Source organism: Triturus cristatus, chromosome 12 (assembly GCF_964204655.1).
Source record: "Triturus cristatus chromosome 12, aTriCri1.1, whole genome shotgun sequence".
NCBI lineage: Eukaryota > Metazoa > Chordata > Amphibia > Caudata > Salamandridae > Triturus > Triturus cristatus.
In genome coordinates this window covers 661,695,845-661,718,397 of record NC_140595.1, presented here as the reverse complement: position 1 = coordinate 661,718,397, position 22,553 = coordinate 661,695,845, and the positions used below count along the sequence as shown (strand labels likewise).

The window sequence follows — 22,553 nt, the reverse complement described above, 5'->3', positions numbered from 1 at the left end:
AGCAGCCGTGTTGATTTTCATAAACCATTTCACAAAAAGTAAAGTTTAAACTCAGAGTATGGACGGCCCTTGCTAGAGAGTCTTTACTTCTTATAGGATCTACGTGTCCTACTCCTCAGGGTGCCAAATATCACATATCCTCCGCGATGCTCAGTTTAAACATTCCATGATGTGCCATCTTGCATTTCATGCAAACACCACATCAGTGCATTTAAAAATACATTTGTAGAATAATAAATATGATGAAAACAGTGTTCTCACATGATAACCATAAACTGAAGAGCTGCAAAAAATGCTGTATCAGCTACTTACAATAAAAGGTGACTCGAAAAAACTAGCAAAAGAAGAGCATCATCATATTAAAGGTTCTATTCACCATCTTGAGTTGCACCATAGCAGCTTATGGTGCTTTTCTGCTCAGAGTGTGCCTCCAATCCCACATTCATTTTTAATTTCTTTGCAGTTTAAAAAACAACAATTACTGCTCGAAGTTCACTTTTCAAAACCATTCAACCTATTAAATGTATTTCTCTAACCTATGAATGTGGTCCATGTTCACTTTTCCTCATCTTCATCTCGATACTCCTTTGCCAGAAACCAGGTTCACTTCTTCATTCAACCCACCCATCCAAGGTCACCAAATCTTTGAAGCAAGTCTGCCTATTCTCCCTTTCTCTCTATGTACAAGATACCTTGTATCATTTGAATGGACAGCAGGAGAGAAGGATATTTATGGTGAGTGGGGGTGGGGTTTTGAGGAGTAACCTCATTTGCCTAAGATCCGGGGTATCTGGGAAAAAAAGTATTTTATGGGGGAAGACTTTCACATCTCCTTGGTGGAATTTGTAGGGCCTTATAACATCCTTTCTGTGGATGCAGATTCAGTCGGAACAGAGGTCCTAGTCCTCGCTCTGCCTTTCAAAGGAACTGTAAATATGCATGGCTTATTTGGCTTTGCCCGGCAGGGTGAGAATGGCGTTTGTCAGGCGTTCGTCAGGCGATCGGAAGGGGTAAGGCAATAATTTATAATTCAATGATCTTCATGATATTTTCTTGATAATATGAAAGCAGGAAAGGGAAGCTTGGCAATAAGCAATCCTAAAGCAAGGTGTGACTCCAGGGAAGAATGACTTGAAAACAACATACAGAAAGACTCATGTAAAAAGGCCCTGATGAGGCTTGAACTCATGACCCCTGGTTTACAAGACCAGTGCTCTGCCACTGAGCTACAAGGCCAGTCTGCACGCAGGATGTAAATTGCAACATGTATTCTTACTGAGGTATGAATATATCTATGATTTTGAGACTCTGTATGGAAACGTAGTTGCATATGAATGTCCACGTGCGCGCACACATTGAAGACCATGCTTAAGGCACTTTTTTTGGAAGTATGAAAAACTACATTTTCATATGAGAAAATAAGAGTTTTCGCATTCAAGACCATACCGATAGCTCTAGTTAGTATGTCTGCAATCAGTGACATATAGAGAACCCACTTATTAGAAGTGATCTGTCTCTGTGGGGCAGACATATGTTAACAGTCATTCATTTGAGACGGCCTAAACTTTAGGAGTAAGAGCTGCTTTCTTATCAATCTATTTATCCAAACTGGGTAATAAGCCAGGAGTGAGTGAAAGGCAATCCTCTGGAAACTCCATGAAAGATCTAATTTCTATTACGCACAAAATACTTCACTTTATTTGACATATTTGTTAAAATGGAACAGTCAGATGATCCCATCTAGCGGATCCTGGCTCTGTCTTGAAAGAGAGTGTAATTATACTACAAGAAATGCTGGCCATCAAAAGAGACTCTGATGGCTTTCCGACGAAGGTGGGATTCGAACCCACGCGTGCAGAGCACAATGGATTAGCAGTCCATCGCCTTAACCACTCGGCCACCTCGTCTGCCCTACAGCCCCATCTGAAACCTTGCTTCACAAAAGGTACTGAAGTGTCAATATACTGTACCTAAAAAAGAAAAAAACAGCTGAGGCAAGATCTCACATTCCACGTCTTCCCCCAATCAGGGACCTACATTTCATTTTTGGGAAATTCTTACTATGTGCTAATTACAAATATTCATAAGATTCCCCTAGACTTTGTCAGAACTGTCAAGATATAATTCTATGGGGTTTTGAATAGACAGAGCATATGTTATAGGACAATTATAGAATCTATTCCGTTTGGACTGTATTTTTAATAGTCATGATAACATGCTAGCATGTGAGTCGATCTTGCACAGTGAATGATGGAGCAGTGTCTGTCATCTACTTGGTCAGCTGTAGATGGCTCACCTGGGGAGATGTGAAAAGAGAGAGCTCCAGTGGCGCAATCGGTTAGCGCGCGGTACTTATACAGCAGTACTTGCACTGAGCCATGCCGAGGCTGTGAGTTCGAGCCTCACCTGTAGCAGCCGTGTTGATTTTCATAAACCATTTCACAAAAAGTAAAGTTTAAACTCAGAGTATGGACGGCCCTTGCTAGAGAGTCTTTACTTCTTATAGGATCTACGTGTCCTACTCCTCAGGGTGCCAAATATCACATATCCTCCGCGATGCTCAGTTTAAACATTCCATGATGTGCCATCTTGCATTTCATGCAAACACCACATCAGTGCATTTAAAAATACATTTGTAGAATAATAAATATGATGAAAACAGTGTTCTCACATGATAACCATAAACTGAAGAGCTGCAAAAAATGCTGTATCAGCTACTTACAATAAAAGGTGACTCGAAAAAACTAGCAAAAGAAGAGCATCATCATATTAAAGGTTCTATTCACCATCTTGAGTTGCACCATAGCAGCTTATGGTGCTTTTCTGCTCAGAGTGTGCCTCCAATCCCACATTCATTTTTAATTTCTTTGCAGTTTAAAAAACAACAATTACTGCTCGAAGTTCACTTTTCAAAACCATTCAACCTATTAAATGTATTTCTCTAACCTATGAATGTGGTCCATGTTCACTTTTCCTCATCTTCATCTCGATACTCCTTTGCCAGAAACCAGGTTCACTTCTTCATTCAACCCACCCATCCAAGGTCACCAAATCTTTGAAGCAAGTCTGCCTATTCTCCCTTTCTCTCTATGTACAAGATACCTTGTATCATTTGAATGGACAGCAGGAGAGAAGGATATTTATGGTGAGTGGGGGTGGGGTTTTGAGGAGTAACCTCATTTGCCTAAGAGCCGGGGTATCTGGGAAAAAAAGTATTTTATGGGGGAAGACTTTCACATCTCCTTGGTGAAATTTGTAGGGCCTTATAACATCCTTTCTGTGGATGCAGATTCAGTCGGAACAGAGGTCCTAGTCCTCGCTCTGCCTTTCAAAGGAACTGTAAATATGCATGGCTTATTTGGCTTTGCCCGGCAGGGTGAGAATGGCGTTTGTCAGGCGTTCGTCAGGCGATCGGAAGGGGTAAGGCAATAATTTATAATTCAATGATCTTCATGATATTTTCTTGATAATATGAAAGCAGGAAAGGGAAGCTTGGCAATAAGCAATCCTAAAGCAAGGTGTGACTCCAGGGAAGAATGACTTGAAAACAACATACAGAAAGACTCATGTAAAAAGGCCCTGATGAGGCTTGAACTCATGACCCCTGGTTTACAAGACCAGTGCTCTGCCACTGAGCTACAAGGCCAGTCTGCACGCAGGATGTAAATTGCAACATGTATTCTTACTGAGGTATGAATATATCTATGATTTTGAGACTCTGTATGGAAACGTAGTTGCATATGAATGTCCACGTGCGCGCACACATTGAAGACCATGCTTAAGGCACTTTTTTTGGAAGTATGAAAAACTACATTTTCATATGAGAAAATAAGAGTTTTCGCATTCAAGACCATACCGATAGCTCTAGTTAGTATGTCTGCAATCAGTGACATATAGAGAACCCACTTATTAGAAGTGATCTGTCTCTGTGGGGCAGACATATGTTAACAGTCATTCATTTGAGACGGCCTAAACTTTAGGAGTAAGAGCTGCTTTCTTATCAATCTATTTATCCAAACTGGGTAATAAGCCAGGAGTGAGTGAAAGGCAATCCTCTGGAAACTCCATGAAAGATCTAATTTCTATTACGCACAAAATACTTCACTTTATTTGACATATTTGTTAAAATGGAACAGTCAGATGATCCCATCTAGCGGATCCTGGCTCTGTCTTGAAAGAGAGTGTAATTATACTACAAGAAATGCTGGCCATCAAAAGAGACTCTGATGGCTTTCCGACGAAGGTGGGATTCGAACCCACGCGTGCAGAGCACAATGGATTAGCAGTCCATCGCCTTAACCACTCGGCCACCTCGTCTGCCCTACAGCCCCATCTGAAACCTTGCTTCACAAAAGGTACTGAAGTGTCAATATACTGTACCTAAAAAAGAAAAAAACAGCTGAGGCAAGATCTCACATTCCACGTCTTCCCCCAATCAGGGACCTACATTTCATTTTTGGGAAATTCTTACTATGTGCTAATTACAAATATTCATAAGATTCCCCTAGACTTTGTCAGAACTGTCAAGATATAATTCTATGGGGTTTTGAATAGACAGAGCATATGTTATAGGACAATTATAGAATCTATTCCGTTTGGACTGTATTTTTAATAGTCATGATAACATGCTAGCATGTGAGTCGATCTTGCACAGTGAATGATGGAGCAGTGTCTGTCATCTACTTGGTCAGCTGTAGATGGCTCACCTGGGGAGATGTGAAAAGAGAGAGCTCCAGTGGCGCAATCGGTAAGCGCGCGGTACTTATACAGCAGTACTTGCACTGAGCCATGCCGAGGTTGTGAGTTCGAGCCTCACCTGTAGCAGCCGTGTTGATTTTCATAAACCATTTCACAAAAAGTAAAGTTTAAACTCAGAGTATGGACGGCCCTTGAGAGAGTCTTTACTTCTTATAGGATCTACGTGTCCTACTCCTCTGGGTGCCAAATATCACATATCCTCCGCGATGCTCAGTTTAAACATTCCATGATGTGCCATCTTGCATTTCATGCAAACACCACATCAGTGCATTTAAAAATACATTTGTAGAATAATAAATATGATGAAAACAGTGTTCTCACATGATAACCATAAACTGAAGAGCTGCAAAAAATGCTGTATCAGCTACTTACAATAAAAGGTGACTCGAAAAAACTAGCAAAAGAAGAGCATCATCATATTAAAGGTTCTATTCACCATCTTGAGTTGCACCATAGCAGCTTATGGTGCTTTTCTGCTCAGAGTGTGCCTCCAATCCCACATTCATTTTTAATTTCTTTGCAGTTTAAAAAACAACAATTACTGCTCGAAGTTCACTTTTCAAAACCATTCAACCTATTAAATGTATTTCTCTAACCTATGAATGTGGTCCATGTTCACTTTTCCTCATCTTCATCTCGATACTCCTTTGCCAGAAACCAGGTTCACTTCTTCATTCAACCCACCCATCCAAGGTCACCAAATCTTTGAAGCAAGTCTGCCTATTCTCCCTTTCTCTCTATGTACAAGATACCTTGTATCATTTGAATGGACAGCAGGAGAGAAGGATATTTATGGTGAGTGGGGGTGGGGTTTTGAGGAGTAACCTCATTTGCCTAAGAGCCGGGGTATCTGGGAAAAAAAGTATTTTATGGGGGAAGACTTTCACATCTCCTTGGTGAAATTTGTAGCGCCTTATAACATCCTTTCTGTGGATGCAGATTCAGTCGGAACAGAGGTCCTAGTCCTCGCTCTGCCTTTCAAAGGAACTGTAAATATGCATGACTTATTTGGCTTTGCCCGGCAGGGCTTGCCCGGCAGGGTGAGAATGGCGTTCGTCAGGCGTTCGTCAGGCGATCGGAAGGGGTGAGGCAATAATTTATAATTCAATGATCTTCATGATATTTTCTTGATAATATGAAAGCAGGAAAGGGAAGCTTGGCAATAAGCAATCCTAAAGCAAGGTGTGACTCCAGGGAAGAATGACTTGAAAACAACATACAGAAAGACTCATGTAAAAAGGCCCTGATGAGGCTTGAACTCATGACCCCTGGTTTACAAGACCAGTGCTCTGCCACTGAGCTACAAGGCCAGTCTGCACGCAGGATGTAAATTGCAACATGTATTCTTACTGAGGTATGAATATATCTATGATTTTGAGACTCTGTATGGAAACGTAGTTGCATATGAATGTCCACGTGCGCGCACACATTGAAGACCATGCTTAAGGCACTTTTTTTGGAAGTATGAAAAACTACATTTTCATATGAGAAAATAAGAGTTTTCGCATTCAAGACCATACCGATAGCTCTAGTTAGTATGTCTGCAATCAGTGACATATAGAGAACCCACTTATTAGAAGTGATCTGTCTCTGTGGGGCAGACATATGTTAACAGTCATTCATTTGAGACGGCCTAAACTTTAGGAGTAAGAGCTGCTTTCTTATCAATCTATTTATCCAAACTGGGTAATAAGCCAGGAGTGAGTGAAAGGCAATCCTCTGGAAACTCCATGAAAGATCTAATTTCTATTACGCACAAAATACTTCACTTTATTTGACATATTTGTTAAAATGGAACAGTCAGATGATCCCATCTAGCGGATCCTGGCTCTGTCTTGAAAGAGAGTGTAATTATACTACAAGAAATGCTGGCCATCAAAAGAGACTCTGATGGCTTTCCGATGAAGGTGGGATTCGAACCCACGCGTGCAGAGCACAATGGATTAGCAGTCCATCGACTTAACCACTCGGCCACCTCGTCTGCCCTACAGCCCCATCTGAAACCTTGCTTCACAAAAGGTACTGAAGTGTCAATATACTGTACCTAAAAAAGAAAAAAACAGCTGAGGCAAGATCTCACATTCCACGTCTTCCCCCAATCAGGGACCTACATTTCATTTTTGGGAAATTCTTACTATGTGCTAATTACAAATATTCATAAGATTCCCCTAGACTTTGTCAGAACTGTCAAGATATAATTCTATGGGGTTTTGAATAGACAGAGCATATGTTATAGGACAATTATAGAATCTATTCCGTTTGGACTGTATTTTTAATAGTCATGATAACATGCTAGCATGTGAGTCGATCTTGCACAGTGAATGATGGAGCAGTGTCTGTCATCTACTTGGTCAGCTGTAGATGGCTCACCTGGGGAGATGTGAAAAGAGAGAGCTCCAGTGGCGCAATCGGTTAGCGCGCGGTACTTATACAGCAGTACTTGCACTGAGCCATGCCGAGGCTGTGAGTTCGAGCCTCACCTGTAGCAGCCGTGTTGATTTTCATAAACCATTTCACAAAAAGTAAAGTTTAAACTCAGAGTATGGACGGCCCTTGCTAGAGAGTCTTTACTTCTTATAGGATCTACGTGTCCTACTCCTCAGGGTGCCAAATATCACATATCCTCCGCGATGCTCAGTTTAAACATTCCATGATGTGCCATCTTGCATTTCATGCAAACACCACATCAGTGCATTTAAAAATACATTTGTAGAATAATAAATATGATGAAAACAGTGTTCTCACATGATAACCATAAACTGAAGAGCTGCAAAAAATGCTGTATCAGCTACTTACAATAAAAGGTGACTCGAAAAAACTAGCAAAAGAAGAGCATCATCATATTAAAGGTTCTATTCACCATCTTGAGTTGCACCATAGCAGCTTATGGTGCTTTTCTGCTCAGAGTGTGCCTCCAATCCCACATTCATTTTTAATTTCTTTGCAGTTTAAAAAACAACAATTACTGCTCGAAGTTCACTTTTCAAAACCATTCAACCTATTAAATGTATTTCTCTAACCTATGAATGTGGTCCATGTTCACTTTTCCTCATCTTCATCTCGATACTCCTTTGCCAGAAACCAGGTTCACTTCTTCATTCAACCCACCCATCCAAGGTCACCAAATCTTTGAAGCAAGTCTGCCTATTCTCCCTTTCTCTCTATGTACAAGATACCTTGTATCATTTGAATGGACAGCAGGAGAGAAGGATATTTATGGTGAGTGGGGGTGGGGTTTTGAGGAGTAACCTCATTTGCCTAAGAGCCGGGGTATCTGGGAAAAAAAGTATTTTATGGGGGAAGACTTTCACATCTCCTTGGTGAAATTTGTAGGGCCTTATAACATCCTTTCTGTGGATGCAGATTCAGTCGGAACAGAGGTCCTAGTCCTCGCTCTGCCTTTCAAAGGAACTGTAAATATGCATGGCTTATTTGGCTTTGCCCGGCAGGGTGAGAATGGCGTTTGTCAGGCGTTCGTCAGGCGATCGGAAGGGGTAAGGCAATAATTTATAATTCAATGATCTTCATGATATTTTCTTGATAATATGAAAGCAGGAAAGGGAAGCTTGGCAATAAGCAATCCTAAAGCAAGGTGTGACTCCAGGGAAGAATGACTTGAAAACAACATACAGAAAGACTCATGTAAAAAGGCCCTGATGAGGCTTGAACTCATGACCCCTGGTTTACAAGACCAGTGCTCTGCCACTGAGCTACAAGGCCAGTCTGCACGCAGGATGTAAATTGCAACATGTATTCTTACTGAGGTATGAATATATCTATGATTTTGAGACTCTGTATGGAAACGTAGTTGCATATGAATGTCCACGTGCGCGCACACATTGAAGACCATGCTTAAGGCACTTTTTTTGGAAGTATGAAAAACTACATTTTCATATGAGAAAATAAGAGTTTTCGCATTCAAGACCATACCGATAGCTCTAGTTAGTATGTCTGCAATCAGTGACATATAGAGAACCCACTTATTAGAAGTGATCTGTCTCTGTGGGGCAGACATATGTTAACAGTCATTCATTTGAGACGGCCTAAACTTTAGGAGTAAGAGCTGCTTTCTTATCAATCTATTTATCCAAACTGGGTAATAAGCCAGGAGTGAGTGAAAGGCAATCCTCTGGAAACTCCATGAAAGATCTAATTTCTATTACGCACAAAATACTTCACTTTATTTGACATATTTGTTAAAATGGAACAGTCAGATGATCCCATCTAGCGGATCCTGGCTCTGTCTTGAAAGAGAGTGTAATTATACTACAAGAAATGCTGGCCATCAAAAGAGACTCTGATGGCTTTACGACGAAGGTGGGATTCGAACCCACGCGTGCAGAGCACAATGGATTAGCAGTCCATCGCCTTAACCACTCGGCCACCTCGTCTGCCCTACAGCCCCATCTGAAACCTTGCTTCACAAAAGGTACTGAAGTGTCAATATACTGTACCTAAAAAAGAAAAAAACAGCTGAGGCAAGATCTCACATTCCACGTCTTCCCCCAATCAGGGACCTACATTTCATTTTTGGGAAATTCTTACTATGTGCTAATTACAAATATTCATAAGATTCCCCTAGACTTTGTCAGAACTGTCAAGATATAATTCTATGGGGTTTTGAATAGACAGAGCATATGTTATAGGACAATTATAGAATCTATTCCGTTTGGACTGTATTTTTAATAGTCATGATAACATGCTAGCATGTGAGTCGATCTTGCACAGTGAATGATGGAGCAGTGTCTGTCATCTACTTGGTCAGCTGTAGATGGCTCACCTGGGGAGATGTGAAAAGAGAGAGCTCCAGTGGCGCAATCGGTAAGCGCGCGGTACTTATACAGCAGTACTTGCACTGAGCCATGCCGAGGTTGTGAGTTCGAGCCTCACCTGTAGCAGCCGTGTTGATTTTCATAAACCATTTCACAAAGAGTAAAGTTTAAACTCAGAGTATGGACGGCCCTTGAGAGAGTCTTTACTTCTTATAGGATCTACGTGTCCTACTCCTCTGGGTGCCAAATATCACATATCCTCCGCGATGCTCAGTTTAAACATTCCATGATGTGCCATCTTGCATTTCATGCAAACACCACATCAGTGCATTTAAAAATACATTTGTAGAATAATAAATATGATGAAAACAGTGTTCTCACATGATAACCATAAACTGAAGAGCTGCAAAAAATGCTGTATCAGCTACTTACAATAAAAGGTGACTCGAAAAAACTAGCAAAAGAAGAGCATCATCATATTAAAGGTTCTATTCACCATCTTGAGTTGCACCATAGCAGCTTATGGTGCTTTTCTGCTCAGAGTGTGCCTCCAATCCCACATTCATTTTTAATTTCTTTGCAGTTTAAAAAACAACAATTACTGCTCGAAGTTCACTTTTCAAAACCATTCAACCTATTAAATGTATTTCTCTAACCTATGAATGTGGTCCATGTTCACTTTTCCTCATCTTCATCTCGATACTCCTTTGCCAGAAACCAGGTTCACTTCTTCATTCAACCCACCCATCCAAGGTCACCAAATCTTTGAAGCAAGTCTGCCTATTCTCCCTTTCTCTCTATGTACAAGATACCTTGTATCATTTGAATGGACAGCAGGAGAGAAGGATATTTATGGTGAGTGGGGGTGGGGTTTTGAGGAGTAACCTCATTTGCCTAAGAGCCGGGGTATCTGGGAAAAAAAGTATTTTATGGGGGAAGACTTTCACATCTCCTTGGTGAAATTTGTAGCGCCTTATAACATCCTTTCTGTGGATGCAGATTCAGTCGGAACAGAGGTCCTAGTCCTCGCTCTGCCTTTCAAAGGAACTGTAAATATGCATGGCTTATTTGGCTTTGCCCGGCAGGGCTTGCCCGGCAGGGTGAGAATGGCGTTCGTCAGGCGTTCGTCAGGCGATCGGAAGGGGTGAGGCAATAATTTATAATTCAATGATCTTCATGATATTTTCTTGATAATATGAAAGCAGGAAAGGGAAGCTTGGCAATAAGCAATCCTAAAGCAAGGTGTGACTCCAGGGAAGAATGACTTGAAAACAACATACAGAAAGACTCATGTAAAAAGGCCCTGATGAGGCTTGAACTCATGACCCCTGGTTTACAAGACCAGTGCTCTGCCACTGAGCTACAAGGCCAGTCTGCACGCAGGATGTAAATTGCAACATGTATTCTTACTGAGGTATGAATATATCTATGATTTTGAGACTCTGTATGGAAACGTAGTTGCATATGAATGTCCACGTGCGCGCACACATTGAAGACCATGCTTAAGGCACTTTTTTTGGAAGTATGAAAAACTACATTTTCATATGAGAAAATAAGAGTTTTCGCATTCAAGACCATACCGATAGCTCTAGTTAGTATGTCTGCAATCAGTGACATATAGAGAACCCACTTATTAGAAGTGATCTGTCTCTGTGGGGCAGACATATGTTAACAGTCATTCATTTGAGACGGCCTAAACTTTAGGAGTAAGAGCTGCTTTCTTATCAATCTATTTATCCAAACTGGGTAATAAGCCAGGAGTGAGTGAAAGGCAATCCTCTGGAAACTCCATGAAAGATCTAATTTCTATTACGCACAAAATACTTCACTTTATTTGACATATTTGTTAAAATGGAACAGTCAGATGATCCCATCTAGCGGATCCTGGCTCTGTCTTGAAAGAGAGTGTAATTATACTACAAGAAATGCTGGCCATCAAAAGAGACTCTGATGGCTTTCCGACGAAGGTGGGATTCGAACCCACGCGTGCAGAGCACAATGGATTAGCAGTCCATCGCCTTAACCACTCGGCCACCTCGTCTGCCCTACAGCCCCATCTGAAACCTTGCTTCACAAAAGGTACTGAAGTGTCAATATACTGTACCTAAAAAAGAAAAAAACAGCTGAGGCAAGATCTCACATTCCACGTCTTCCCCCAATCAGGGACCTACATTTCATTTTTGGGAAATTCTTACTATGTGCTAATTACAAATATTCATAAGATTCCCCTAGACTTTGTCAGAACTGTCAAGATATAATTCTATGGGGTTTTGAATAGACAGAGCATATGTTATAGGACAATTATAGAATCTATTCCGTTTGGACTGTATTTTTAATAGTCATGATAACATGCTAGCATGTGAGTCGATCTTGCACAGTGAATGATGGAGCAGTGTCTGTCATCTACTTGGTCAGCTGTAGATGGCTCACCTGGGGAGATGTGAAAAGAGAGAGCTCCAGTGGCGCAATCGGTTAGCGCGCGGTACTTATACAGCAGTACTTGCACTGAGCCATGCCGAGGTTGTGAGTTCGAGCCTCACCTGTAGCAGCCGTGTTGATTTTCATAAACCATTTCACAAAAAGTAAAGTTTAAACTCAGAGTATGGACGGCCCTTGAGAGAGTCTTTACTTCTTATAGGATCTACGTGTCCTACTCCTCTGGGTGCCAAATATCACATATCCTCCGCGATGCTCAGTTTAAACATTCCATGATGTGCCATCTTGCATTTCATGCAAACACCACATCAGTGCATTTAAAAATACATTTGTAGAATAATAAATATGATGAAAACAGTGTTCTCACATGATAACCATAAACTGAAGAGCTGCAAAAAATGCTGTATCAGCTACTTACAATAAAAGGTGACTCGAAAAAACTAGCAAAAGAAGAGCATCATCATATTAAAGGTTCTATTCACCATCTTGAGTTGCACCATAGCAGCTTATGGTGCTTTTCTGCTCAGAGTGTGCCTCCAATCCCACATTCATTTTTAATTTCTTTGCAGTTTAAAAAACAACAATTACTGCTCGAAGTTCACTTTTCAAAACCATTCAACCTATTAAATGTATTTCTCTAACCTATGAATGTGGTCCATGTTCACTTTTCCTCATCTTCATCTCGATACTCCTTTGCCAGAAACCAGGTTCACTTCTTCATTCAACCCACCCATCCAAGGTCACCAAATCTTTGAAGCAAGTCTGCCTATTCTCCCTTTCTCTCTATGTACAAGATACCTTGTATCATTTGAATGGACAGCAGGAGAGAAGGATATTTATGGTGAGTGGGGGTGGGGTTTTGAGGAGTAACCTCATTTGCCTAAGAGCCGGGGTATCTGGGAAAAAAAGTATTTTATGGGGGAAGACTTTCACATCTCCTTGGTGAAATTTGTAGGGCCTTATAACATCCTTTCTGTGGATGCAGATTCAGTCGGAACAGAGGTCCTAGTCCTCGCTCTGCCTTTCAAAGGAACTGTAAATATGCATGGCTTATTTGGCTTTGCCCGGCAGGGTGAGAATGGCGTTTGTCAGGCGTTCGTCAGGCGATCGGAAGGGGTGAGGCAATAATGTATAATTCAATGATCTTCATGATATTTTCTTGATAATATGAAAGCAGGAAAGGGAAGCTTGGCAATAAGCAATCCTAAAGCAAGGTGTGACTCCAGGGAAGAATGACTTGAAAACAACATACAGAAAGACTCATGTAAAAAGGCCCTGATGAGGCTTGAACTCATGACCCCTGGTTTACAAGACCAGTGCTCTGCCACTGAGCTACAAGGCCAGTCTGCACGCAGGATGTAAATTGCAACATGTATTCTTACTGAGGTATGAATATATCTATGATTTTGAGACTCTGTATGGAAACGTAGTTGCATATGAATGTCCACGTGCGCGCACACATTGAAGACCATGCTTAAGGCACTTTTTTTGGAAGTATGAAAAACTACATTTTCATATGAGAAAATAAGAGTTTTCGCATTCAAGACCATACCGATAGCTCTAGTTAGTATGTCTGCAATCAGTGACATATAGAGAACCCACTTATTAGAAGTGATCTGTCTCTGTGGGGCAGACATATGTTAACAGTCATTCATTTGAGACGGCCTAAACTTTAGGAGTAAGAGCTGCTTTCTTATCAATCTATTTATCCAAACTGGTTAATAAGCCAGGAGTGAGTGAAAGGCAATCCTCTGGAAACTCCATGAAAGATCTAATTTCTATTACGCACAAAATACTTCACTTTATTTGACATATTTGTTAAAATGGAACAGTCAGATGATCCCATCTAGCGGATCCTGGCTCTGTCTTGAAAGAGAGTGTAATTATACTACAAGAAATGCTGGCCATCAAAAGAGACTCTGATGGCTTTCCGACGAAGGTGGGATTCGAACCCACACGTGCAGAGCACAATGGATTAGCAGTCCATCGCCTTAACCACTCGGCCACCTCGTCTGCCCTACAGCCCCATCTGAAACCTTGCTTCACAAAAGGTACTGAAGTGTCAATATACTGTACCTAAAAAAGAAAAAAACAGCTGAGGCAAGATCTCACATTCCACGTCTTCCCCCAATCAGGGACCTACATTTCATTTTTGGGAAATTCTTACTATGTGCTAATTACAAATATTCATAAGATTCCCCTAGACTTTGTCAGAACTGTCAAGATATAATTCTATGGGGTTTTGAATAGACAGAGCATATGTTATAGGACAATTATAGAATCTATTCCGTTTGGACTGTATTTTTAATAGTCATGATAACATGCTAGCATGTGAGTCGATCTTGCACAGTGAATGATGGAGCAGTGTCTGTCATCTACTTGGTCAGCTGTAGTTGGCTCACCTGGGGAGATGTGAAAAGAGAGAGCTCCAGTGGCGCAATCGGTTAGCGCGCGGTACTTATACAGCAGTACTTGCACTGAGCCATGCCGAGGTTGTGAGTTCGAGCCTCACCTGGAGCAGCCGTGTTGTTTTTCATAAACCATTTCACAAAAAGTAAAGTTTAAACTCAGAGTATGGACGGCCCTTGCTAGAGAGTCTTTACTTCTTATAGGATCTACGTGTCCTACTCCTCTGGGTGCCAAATATCACATATCCTCCGCGATGCTCAGTTTAAACATTCCATGATGTGCCATCTTGCATTTCATGCAAACACCACATCAGTGCATTTAAAAATACATTTGTAGAATAATAAATATGATGAAAACTGTGTTCTCACATGATAACCATAAACTGAAGAGCTGCAAAAAATGCTGTATCAGCTACTTACAATAAAAGGTGACTCGAAAAAACTAGCAAAAGAAGAGCATCATCATATTAAAGGTTCTATTCACCATCTTGAGTTGCACCATAGCAGCTTATGGTGCTTTTCTGTTCAGAGTGTGCCTCCAATCCCACATTCATTTTTAATTTCTTTGCAGTTTAAAAACCAACAATTACTGCTCGAAGTTCACTTTTCAAAACCATTCAACCTATTAAATGTATTTCTCTAACCTATGAATGTGGTCCATGTTCACTTTTCCTCATCTTCATCTCGATACTCCTTTCCCAGAAACCAGGTTCACTTCTTCATTCAACCCACCCATCCAAAGTCACCAAATCTTTGAAGCAAGTCTGCCTATTCTCCCTTTCTCTCTATGTACAAGATACCTTGTATCATTTGAATGGACAGCAGGAGAGAAGGATATTTATGGTGAGTGGGGGTGGGGGTTTGAGGAGTAACCTCATTTGCCTAAGAGCCGGGGTATCTGGGAAAAAAAGTATTTTATGGGGGAAGACTTTCACATCTCCTTGGTGAAATTTGTAGGGCCTTATAACATCCTTTCTGTGGATGCAGATTCAGTCGGAACAGAGGTCCTAGTCCTCGCTCTGCCTTTCAAAGGAACTGTAAATATGCATGGCTTATTTGGCTTTGCCCGGCAGGGCTTGCCCGGCAGGGTGAGAATGGCGTTTGTCAGGCGTTCGTCAGGCGATCGGAAGGGGTGATGCAATAATTTATAATTCAATGATCTTCATGATATTTTCTTGATAATATGAAAGCAGGAAAGGGAAGCTTGGCAATAAGCAATCCTAAAGCAAGGTGTGACTCCAGGGAAGAATGACTTGAAAACAACATACAGAAAGACTCATGTAAAAAGGCCCTGATGAGGCTTGAACTCATGACCCCTGGTTTACAAGACCAGTGCTCTGCCACTGAGCTACAAGGCCAGTCTGCACGCAGGATGTAAATTGCAACATGTATTCTTACTCAGGTATGAATATATCTATGATTTTGAGACTCTGTATGGAAACGTAGTTGCATATGAATGTCCACGTGCGCGCACACATTGAAGACCATGCTTAAGGCACTTTTTTTGGAAGTATGAAAAACTACATTTTCATATGAGAAAATAAGAGTTTTCGCATTCAAGACCATACCGATAGCTCTAGTTAGTATGTCTGCAATCAGTGACATATAGAGAACCCACTTATTAGAAGTGATCTGTCTCTGTGGGGCAGACATATGTTAACAGTCATTCATTTGAGACGGCCTAAACTTTAGGAGTAAGAGCTGCTTTCTTATCAATCTATTTATCCAAACTGGTTAATAAGCCAGGAGTGAGTGAAAGGCAATCCTCTGGAAACTCCATGAAAGATCTAATTTCTATTACGCACAAAATACTTCACTTTATTTGACATATTTGTTAAAATGGAACAGTCAGATGATCCCATCTAGCGGATCCTGGCTCTGTCTTGAAAGAGAGTGTAATTATACTACAAGAAATGCTGGCCATCAAAAGAGACTCTGATGGCTTTCCGACGAAGGTGGGATTCGAACCCACGCGTGCAGAGCACAATGGATTAGCAGTCCATCGCCTTAACCACTCGGCCACCTCGTCTGCCCTACAGCCCCATCTGAAACCTTGCTTCACAAAAGGTACTGAAGTGTCAATATACTGTACCTAAAAAAGAAAAAAACAGCTGAGACAAGATCTCACATTCCACGTCTTCCCCCAATCAGGGACCTACATTTCATTTTTGGGAAATTCTTACTATGTGCTAATTACAAATATTCATAAGATTCCCCTAGACTTTGTCAGAACTGTCAAGATATAATTCTATGGGGTTTTGAATAGACAGAGCATATGTTATAGGACAATTATAGAATCTATTCCGTTTGGACTGTATTTTTAATAGTCATGATAACATGCTAGCATGTGAGTCGATCTTGCACAGTGAATGATGGAGCAGTGTCTGTCATCTACTTGGTCAGCTGTAGATGGCTCACCTGGGGAGATGTGAAAAGAGAGAGCTCCAGTGGCGCAATCGGTTAGCGCGCGGTACTTATACAGCAGTACTTGCACTGAGCCATGCCGAGGTTGTGAGTTCGAGCCTCACCTGGAGCAGCCGTGTTGTTTTTCATAAACCATTTCACAAAAAGTAAAGTTTAAACTCAGAGTATGGACGGCCCTTGCTAGAGAGTCTTTACTTCTTATAGGATCTACGTGTCCTACTCCTCTGGGTGCCAAATATCACATATCCTCCGCGATGCTCAGTTTAAACATTCCATGATGTGCCATCTTGCATTTCATGCAAACACCACATCAGTGCATTTAAAAATACATTTGTAGAATAATAAATATGATGAAAACTGTGTTCTCACATGATAACCATAAACTGAAGAGCTGCAAAAAATGCTGGATCAGCTACTTACAATAAAAGGTGACTCGAAAAAACTAGCAAAAGAAGAGCATCATCATATTAAAGGTTCTATTCACCATCTTGAGTTGCACCATAGCAGCTTATGGTGCTTTTCTGTTCAGAGTGTGCCTCCAATCCCACATTCATTTTTAATTTCTTTGCAGTTTAAAAACCAACAATTACTGCTCGAAGTTCACTTTTCAAAACCATTCAACCTATTAAATGTATTTCTCTAACCTATGAATGTGGTCCATGTTCACTTTTCCTCATCTTCATCTCGATACTCCTTTCCCAGAAACCAGGTTCACTTCTTCATTCAACCCACCCATCCAAAGTCACCAAATCTTTGAAGCAAGTCTGCCTATTCTCCCTTTCTCTCTATGTACAAGATACCTTGTATCATTTGAATGGACAGCAGGAGAGAAGGATATTTATGGTGAGTGGGGGTGGGGTTTTGAGGAGTAACCTCATTTGCCTAAGAGCCGGGGTATCTGGGAAAAAAAGTATTTTATGGGGGAAGACTTTCACATCTCCTTGGTGAAATTTGTAGGGCCTTATAACATCCTTTCTGTGGATGCAGATTCAGTCGGAACAGAGGTCCTAGTCCTCGCTCTGCCTTTCAAAGGAACTGTAAATATGCATGGCTTATTTGGCTTTGCGCGGCAGGGCTTGCCCGGCAGGGTGAGAATGGCGTTTGTCAGGCGATCGGAAGGGGTGAGGCAATAATTTATAATTCAATGATTTTCATGATATTTTCTTGATAATATGAAAGCAGGAAAGGGAAGCTTGGCAATAAGCAATCCTAAAGCAAGGTGTGACTCCAGGGAAGAATGACTTGAAAACAACATACAGAAAGACTCATGTAAAAAGGCCCTGATGAGGCTTGAACTCATGACCCCTGGTTTACAAGACCAGTGCTCTGCCACTGAGCTACAAGGCCAGTCTGCACGCAGGATGTAAATTGCAACATGTATTCTTACTGAGGTATGAATATATCTATGATTTTGAGACTCTGTATGGAAACGTAGTTGCATATGAATGTCCACGTGCGCGCACACATTGAAGACCATGCTTAAGGCACTTTTTTTGGAAGTATGAAAAACTACATTTTCATATGAGAAAATAAGAGTTTTCGCATTCAAGACCATACCGATAGCTCTAGTTAGTATGTCTGCAATCAGTGACATATAGAGAACCCACTTATTAGAAGTGATCTGTCTCTGTGGGGCAGACATATGTTAACAGTCATTCATTTGAGACGGCCTAAACTTTAGGAGTAAGAGCTGCTTTCTTATCAATCTATTTATCCAAACTGGTTAATAAGCCAGGAGTGAGTGAAAGGCAATCCTCTGGAAACTCCATGAAAGATCTAATTTCTATTACGCACAAAATACTTCACTTTATTTGACATATTTGTTAAAATGGAACAGTCAGATGATCCCATCTAGCGGATCCTGGCTCTGTCTTGAAAGAGAGTGTAATTATACTACAAGAAATGCTGGCCATCAAAAGAGACTCTGATGGCTTTCCGACAAAGGTGGGATTTGAACCCACGCGTGCAGAGCACAATGGATTAGCAGTCCATCGCCTTAACCACTCGGCCACCTCGTCTGCCCTACAGCCCCATCTGAAACCTTGCTTCACAAAAGGTACTGAAGTGTCAATATACTGTACCTAAAAAAGAAAAAAACAGCTGAGGCAAGATCTCACATTCCACGTCTTCCCCCAATCAGGGACCTACATTTCATTTTTGGGAAATTCTTACTATGTGCTAATTACAAATATTCATACGATTCCCCTAGACTTTGTCAGAACTGTCAAGATATAATTCTATGGGGTTTTGAATAGACAGAGCATATGTTATAGGACAATTATAGAATCTATTCCGTTTGGACTGTATTTTTAATAGTCATGATAACATGCTAGCATGTGAGTCGATCTTGCACAGTGAATGATGGAGCAGTGTCTGTCATCTACTTGGTCAGCTGTAGATGGCTCACCTGGGGAGATGTGAAAAGAGAGAGCTCCAGTGGCGCAATCGGTTAGCGCGCGGTACTTATACAGCAGTACTTGCACTGAGCCATGCCGAGGTTGTGAGTTCGAGCCTCACCTGTAGCAGCCGTGTTGATTTTCATAAACCATTTCACAAAAAGTAAAGTTTAAACTCAGAGTATGGACGGCCCTTGCTAGAGAGTCTTTACTTCTTATAGGATCTACGTGTCCTACTCCTCTGGGTGCCAAATATCACATATCCTCCGCGATGCTCAGTTTAAACATTCCATGATGTGCCATCTTGCATTTCATGCAAACACCACATCAGTGCATTTAAAAATACATTTGTAGAATAATAAATATGATGAAAACAGTGTTCTCACATGATAACCATAAACTGAAGAGCTGCAAAAAATGCTGTATCAGCTACTTACAATAAAAGGTGACTCGAAAAAACTAGCAAAAGAAGAGCATCATCATATTAAAGGTTCTATTCACCATCTTGAGTTGCACCATAGCAGCTTATGGTGCTTTTCTGCTCAGAGTGTGCCTCCAATCCCACATTCATTTTTAATTTCTTTGCAGTTTAAAAACCAACAATTACTGCTCGAAGTTCACTTTTCAAAACCATTCAACCTATTAAATGTATTTCTCTAACCTATGAATGTGGTCCATGTTCACTTTTCCTCATCTTCATCTCGATACTCCTTTCCCAGAAACCAGGTTCACTTCTTCATTCAACCCACCCATCCAAGGTCACCAAATCTTTGAAGCAAGTCTGCCTATTCTCCCTTTCTCTCTATGTACAAGATACCTTGTATCATTTGAATGGACAGCAGGAGAGAAGGATATTTATGGTGAGTGGGGGTGGGGTTTTGAGGAGTAACCTCATTTGCCTAAGAGCCGGGGTATCTGGGAAAAAAAGTATTTTATGGGGGAAGACTTTCACATCTCCTTGGTGAAATTTGTAGCGCCTTATAACATCCTTTCTGTGGATGCAGATTCAGTCGGAACAGAGGTCCTAGTCCTCGCTCTGCCTTTCAAAGGAACTGTAAATATGCATGGCTTATTTGGCTTTGCCCGGCAGGGCTTGCCCGGCAGGGTGAGAATGGCGTTCGTCAGGCGTTCGTCAGGCGATCGGAAGGGGTGAGGCAATAATTTATAATTCAATGATCTTCATGATATTTTCTTGATAATATGAAAGCAGGAAAGGGAAGCTTGGCAATAAGCAATCCTAAAGCAAGGTGTGACTCCAGGGAAGAATGACTTGAAAACAACATACAGAAAGACTCATGTAAAAAGGCCCTGATGAGGCTTGAACTCATGACCCCTGGTTTACAAGACCAGTGCTCTGCCACTGAGCTACAAGGCCAGTCTGCACGCAGGATGTAAATTGCAACATGTATTCTTACTGAGGTATGAATATATCTATGATTTTGAGACTCTGTATGGAAACGTAGTTGCATATGAATGTCCACGTGCGCGCACACATTGAAGACCATGCTTAAGGCACTTTTTTTGGAAGTATGAAAAACTACATTTTCATATGAGAAAATAAGAGTTTTCGCATTCAAGACCATACCGATAGCTCTAGTTAGTATGTCTGCAATCAGTGACATATAGAGAACCCACTTATTAGAAGTGATCTGTCTCTGTGGGGCAGACATATGTTAACAGTCATTCATTTGAGACGGCCTAAACTTTAGGAGTAAGAGCTGCTTTCTTATCAATCTATTTATCCAAACTGGGTAATAAGCCAGGAGTGAGTGAAAGGCAATCCTCTGGAAACTCCATGAAAGATCTAATTTCTATTACGCACAAAATACTTCACTTTATTTGACATATTTGTTAAAATGGAACAGTCAGATGATCCCATCTAGCGGATCCTGGCTCTGTCTTGAAAGAGAGTGTAATTATACTACAAGAAATGCTGGCCATCAAAAGAGACTCTGATGGCTTTCCGACGAAGGTGGGATTCGAACCCACGCGTGCAGAGCACAATGGATTAGCAGTCCATCGCCTTAACCACTCGGCCACCTCGTCTGCCCTACAGCCCCATCTGAAACCTTGCTTCACAAAAGGTACTGAAGTGTCAATATACTGTACCTAAAAAAGAAAAAAACAGCTGAGGCAAGATCTCACATTCCACGTCTTCCCCCAATCAGGGACCTACATTTCATTTTTGGGAAATTCTTACTATGTGCTAATTACAAATATTCATAAGATTCCCCTAGACTTTGTCAGAACTGTCAAGATATAATTCTATGGGGTTTTGAATAGACAGAGCATATGTTATAGGACAATTATAGAATCTATTCCGTTTGGACTGTATTTTTAATAGTCATGATAACATGCTAGCATGTGAGTCGATCTTGCACAGTGAATGATGGAGCAGTGTCTGTCATCTACTTGGTCAGCTGTAGTTGGCTCACCTGGGGAGATGTGAAAAGAGAGAGCTCCAGTGGCGCAATCGGTTAGCGCGCGGTACTTATACAGCAGTACTTGCACTGAGCCATGCCGAGGTTGTGAGTTCGAGCCTCACCTGTAGCAGCCGTGTTGATTTTCATAAACCATTTCACAAAAAGTAAAGTTTAAACTCAGAGTATGGACGGCCCTTGAGAGAGTCTTTACTTCTTATAGGATCTACGTGTCCTACTCCTCTGGGTGCCAAATATCACATATCCTCCGCGATGCTCAGTTTAAACATTCCATGATGTGCCATCTTGCATTTCATGCAAACACCACATCAGTGCATTTAAAAATACATTTGTAGAATAATAAATATGATGAAAACAGTGTTCTCACATGATAACCATAAACTGAAGAGCTGCAAAAAATGCTGTATCAGCTACTTACAATAAAAGGTGACTCGAAAAAACTAGCAAAAGAAGAGCATCATCATATTAAAGGTTCTATTCACCATCTTGAGTTGCACCATAGCAGCTTATGGTGCTTTTCTGCTCAGAGTGTGCCTCCAATCCCACATTCATTTTTAATTTCTTTGCAGTTTAAAAAACAACAATTACTGCTCGAAGTTCACTTTTCAAAACCATTCAACCTATTAAATGTATTTCTCTAACCTATGAATGTGGTCCATGTTCACTTTTCCTCATCTTCATCTCGATACTCCTTTGCCAGAAACCAGGTTCACTTCTTCATTCAACCCACCCATCCAAGGTCACCAAATCTTTGAAGCAAGTCTGCCTATTCTCCCTTTCTCTCTATGTACAAGATACCTTGTATCATTTGAATGGACAGCAGGAGAGAAGGATATTTATGGTGAGTGGGGGTGGGGTTTTGAGGAGTAACCTCATTTGCCTAAGAGCCGGGGTATCTGGGAAAAAAAGTATTTTATG

The 22,553-nt window shown here is 41.1% G+C and overlaps 18 non-coding genes across 18 annotated transcripts; 2 read left to right on the top strand and 16 right to left on the bottom strand.

Moving 5' to 3' along the window:
* Positions 1 to 1,164: 1,164 nt before the first annotated feature.
* Positions 1,165 to 1,236, bottom strand: TRNAT-UGU (transfer RNA threonine (anticodon UGU)). Its single transcript has one exon. It is a non-coding gene; the product is annotated as a tRNA-Thr (tRNA).
* Positions 1,237 to 1,825: 589 nt separating this feature from the next.
* On the bottom strand, positions 1,826 to 1,907 carry TRNAS-GCU (transfer RNA serine (anticodon GCU)). The gene has a single exon. It is a non-coding gene; the product is annotated as a tRNA-Ser (tRNA).
* A 1,667-nt stretch (positions 1,908 to 3,574) lies between these two features.
* On the bottom strand, positions 3,575 to 3,646 carry TRNAT-UGU (transfer RNA threonine (anticodon UGU)). The gene has a single exon. It is a non-coding gene; the product is annotated as a tRNA-Thr (tRNA).
* A 589-nt stretch (positions 3,647 to 4,235) lies between these two features.
* TRNAS-GCU (transfer RNA serine (anticodon GCU)) lies at positions 4,236 to 4,317 on the bottom strand. The gene has a single exon. It is a non-coding gene; the product is annotated as a tRNA-Ser (tRNA).
* A 1,679-nt stretch (positions 4,318 to 5,996) lies between these two features.
* Positions 5,997 to 6,068, bottom strand: TRNAT-UGU (transfer RNA threonine (anticodon UGU)). The gene has a single exon. It is a non-coding gene; the product is annotated as a tRNA-Thr (tRNA).
* Positions 6,069 to 8,406: 2,338 nt separating this feature from the next.
* On the bottom strand, positions 8,407 to 8,478 carry TRNAT-UGU (transfer RNA threonine (anticodon UGU)). The gene has a single exon. It is a non-coding gene; the product is annotated as a tRNA-Thr (tRNA).
* A 589-nt stretch (positions 8,479 to 9,067) lies between these two features.
* TRNAS-GCU (transfer RNA serine (anticodon GCU)) lies at positions 9,068 to 9,149 on the bottom strand. The gene has a single exon. It is a non-coding gene; the product is annotated as a tRNA-Ser (tRNA).
* A 1,679-nt stretch (positions 9,150 to 10,828) lies between these two features.
* Positions 10,829 to 10,900, bottom strand: TRNAT-UGU (transfer RNA threonine (anticodon UGU)). The gene has a single exon. It is a non-coding gene; the product is annotated as a tRNA-Thr (tRNA).
* A 589-nt stretch (positions 10,901 to 11,489) lies between these two features.
* On the bottom strand, positions 11,490 to 11,571 carry TRNAS-GCU (transfer RNA serine (anticodon GCU)). The gene has a single exon. It is a non-coding gene; the product is annotated as a tRNA-Ser (tRNA).
* Positions 11,572 to 13,236: 1,665 nt separating this feature from the next.
* On the bottom strand, positions 13,237 to 13,308 carry TRNAT-UGU (transfer RNA threonine (anticodon UGU)). The gene has a single exon. It is a non-coding gene; the product is annotated as a tRNA-Thr (tRNA).
* A 589-nt stretch (positions 13,309 to 13,897) lies between these two features.
* On the bottom strand, positions 13,898 to 13,979 carry TRNAS-GCU (transfer RNA serine (anticodon GCU)). The gene has a single exon. It is a non-coding gene; the product is annotated as a tRNA-Ser (tRNA).
* Positions 13,980 to 14,391: 412 nt separating this feature from the next.
* TRNAI-UAU (transfer RNA isoleucine (anticodon UAU)) lies at positions 14,392 to 14,486 on the top strand. Its single transcript has 2 exons — positions 14,392 to 14,429; positions 14,451 to 14,486. It is a non-coding gene; the product is annotated as a tRNA-Ile (tRNA).
* A 1,174-nt stretch (positions 14,487 to 15,660) lies between these two features.
* TRNAT-UGU (transfer RNA threonine (anticodon UGU)) lies at positions 15,661 to 15,732 on the bottom strand. The gene has a single exon. It is a non-coding gene; the product is annotated as a tRNA-Thr (tRNA).
* A 589-nt stretch (positions 15,733 to 16,321) lies between these two features.
* On the bottom strand, positions 16,322 to 16,403 carry TRNAS-GCU (transfer RNA serine (anticodon GCU)). Its single transcript has one exon. It is a non-coding gene; the product is annotated as a tRNA-Ser (tRNA).
* A 412-nt stretch (positions 16,404 to 16,815) lies between these two features.
* TRNAI-UAU (transfer RNA isoleucine (anticodon UAU)) lies at positions 16,816 to 16,910 on the top strand. Its single transcript has 2 exons — positions 16,816 to 16,853; positions 16,875 to 16,910. It is a non-coding gene; the product is annotated as a tRNA-Ile (tRNA).
* A 1,163-nt stretch (positions 16,911 to 18,073) lies between these two features.
* On the bottom strand, positions 18,074 to 18,145 carry TRNAT-UGU (transfer RNA threonine (anticodon UGU)). Its single transcript has one exon. It is a non-coding gene; the product is annotated as a tRNA-Thr (tRNA).
* A 2,352-nt stretch (positions 18,146 to 20,497) lies between these two features.
* Positions 20,498 to 20,569, bottom strand: TRNAT-UGU (transfer RNA threonine (anticodon UGU)). The gene has a single exon. It is a non-coding gene; the product is annotated as a tRNA-Thr (tRNA).
* Positions 20,570 to 21,158: 589 nt separating this feature from the next.
* On the bottom strand, positions 21,159 to 21,240 carry TRNAS-GCU (transfer RNA serine (anticodon GCU)). Its single transcript has one exon. It is a non-coding gene; the product is annotated as a tRNA-Ser (tRNA).
* Positions 21,241 to 22,553: the final 1,313 nt, after the last annotated feature.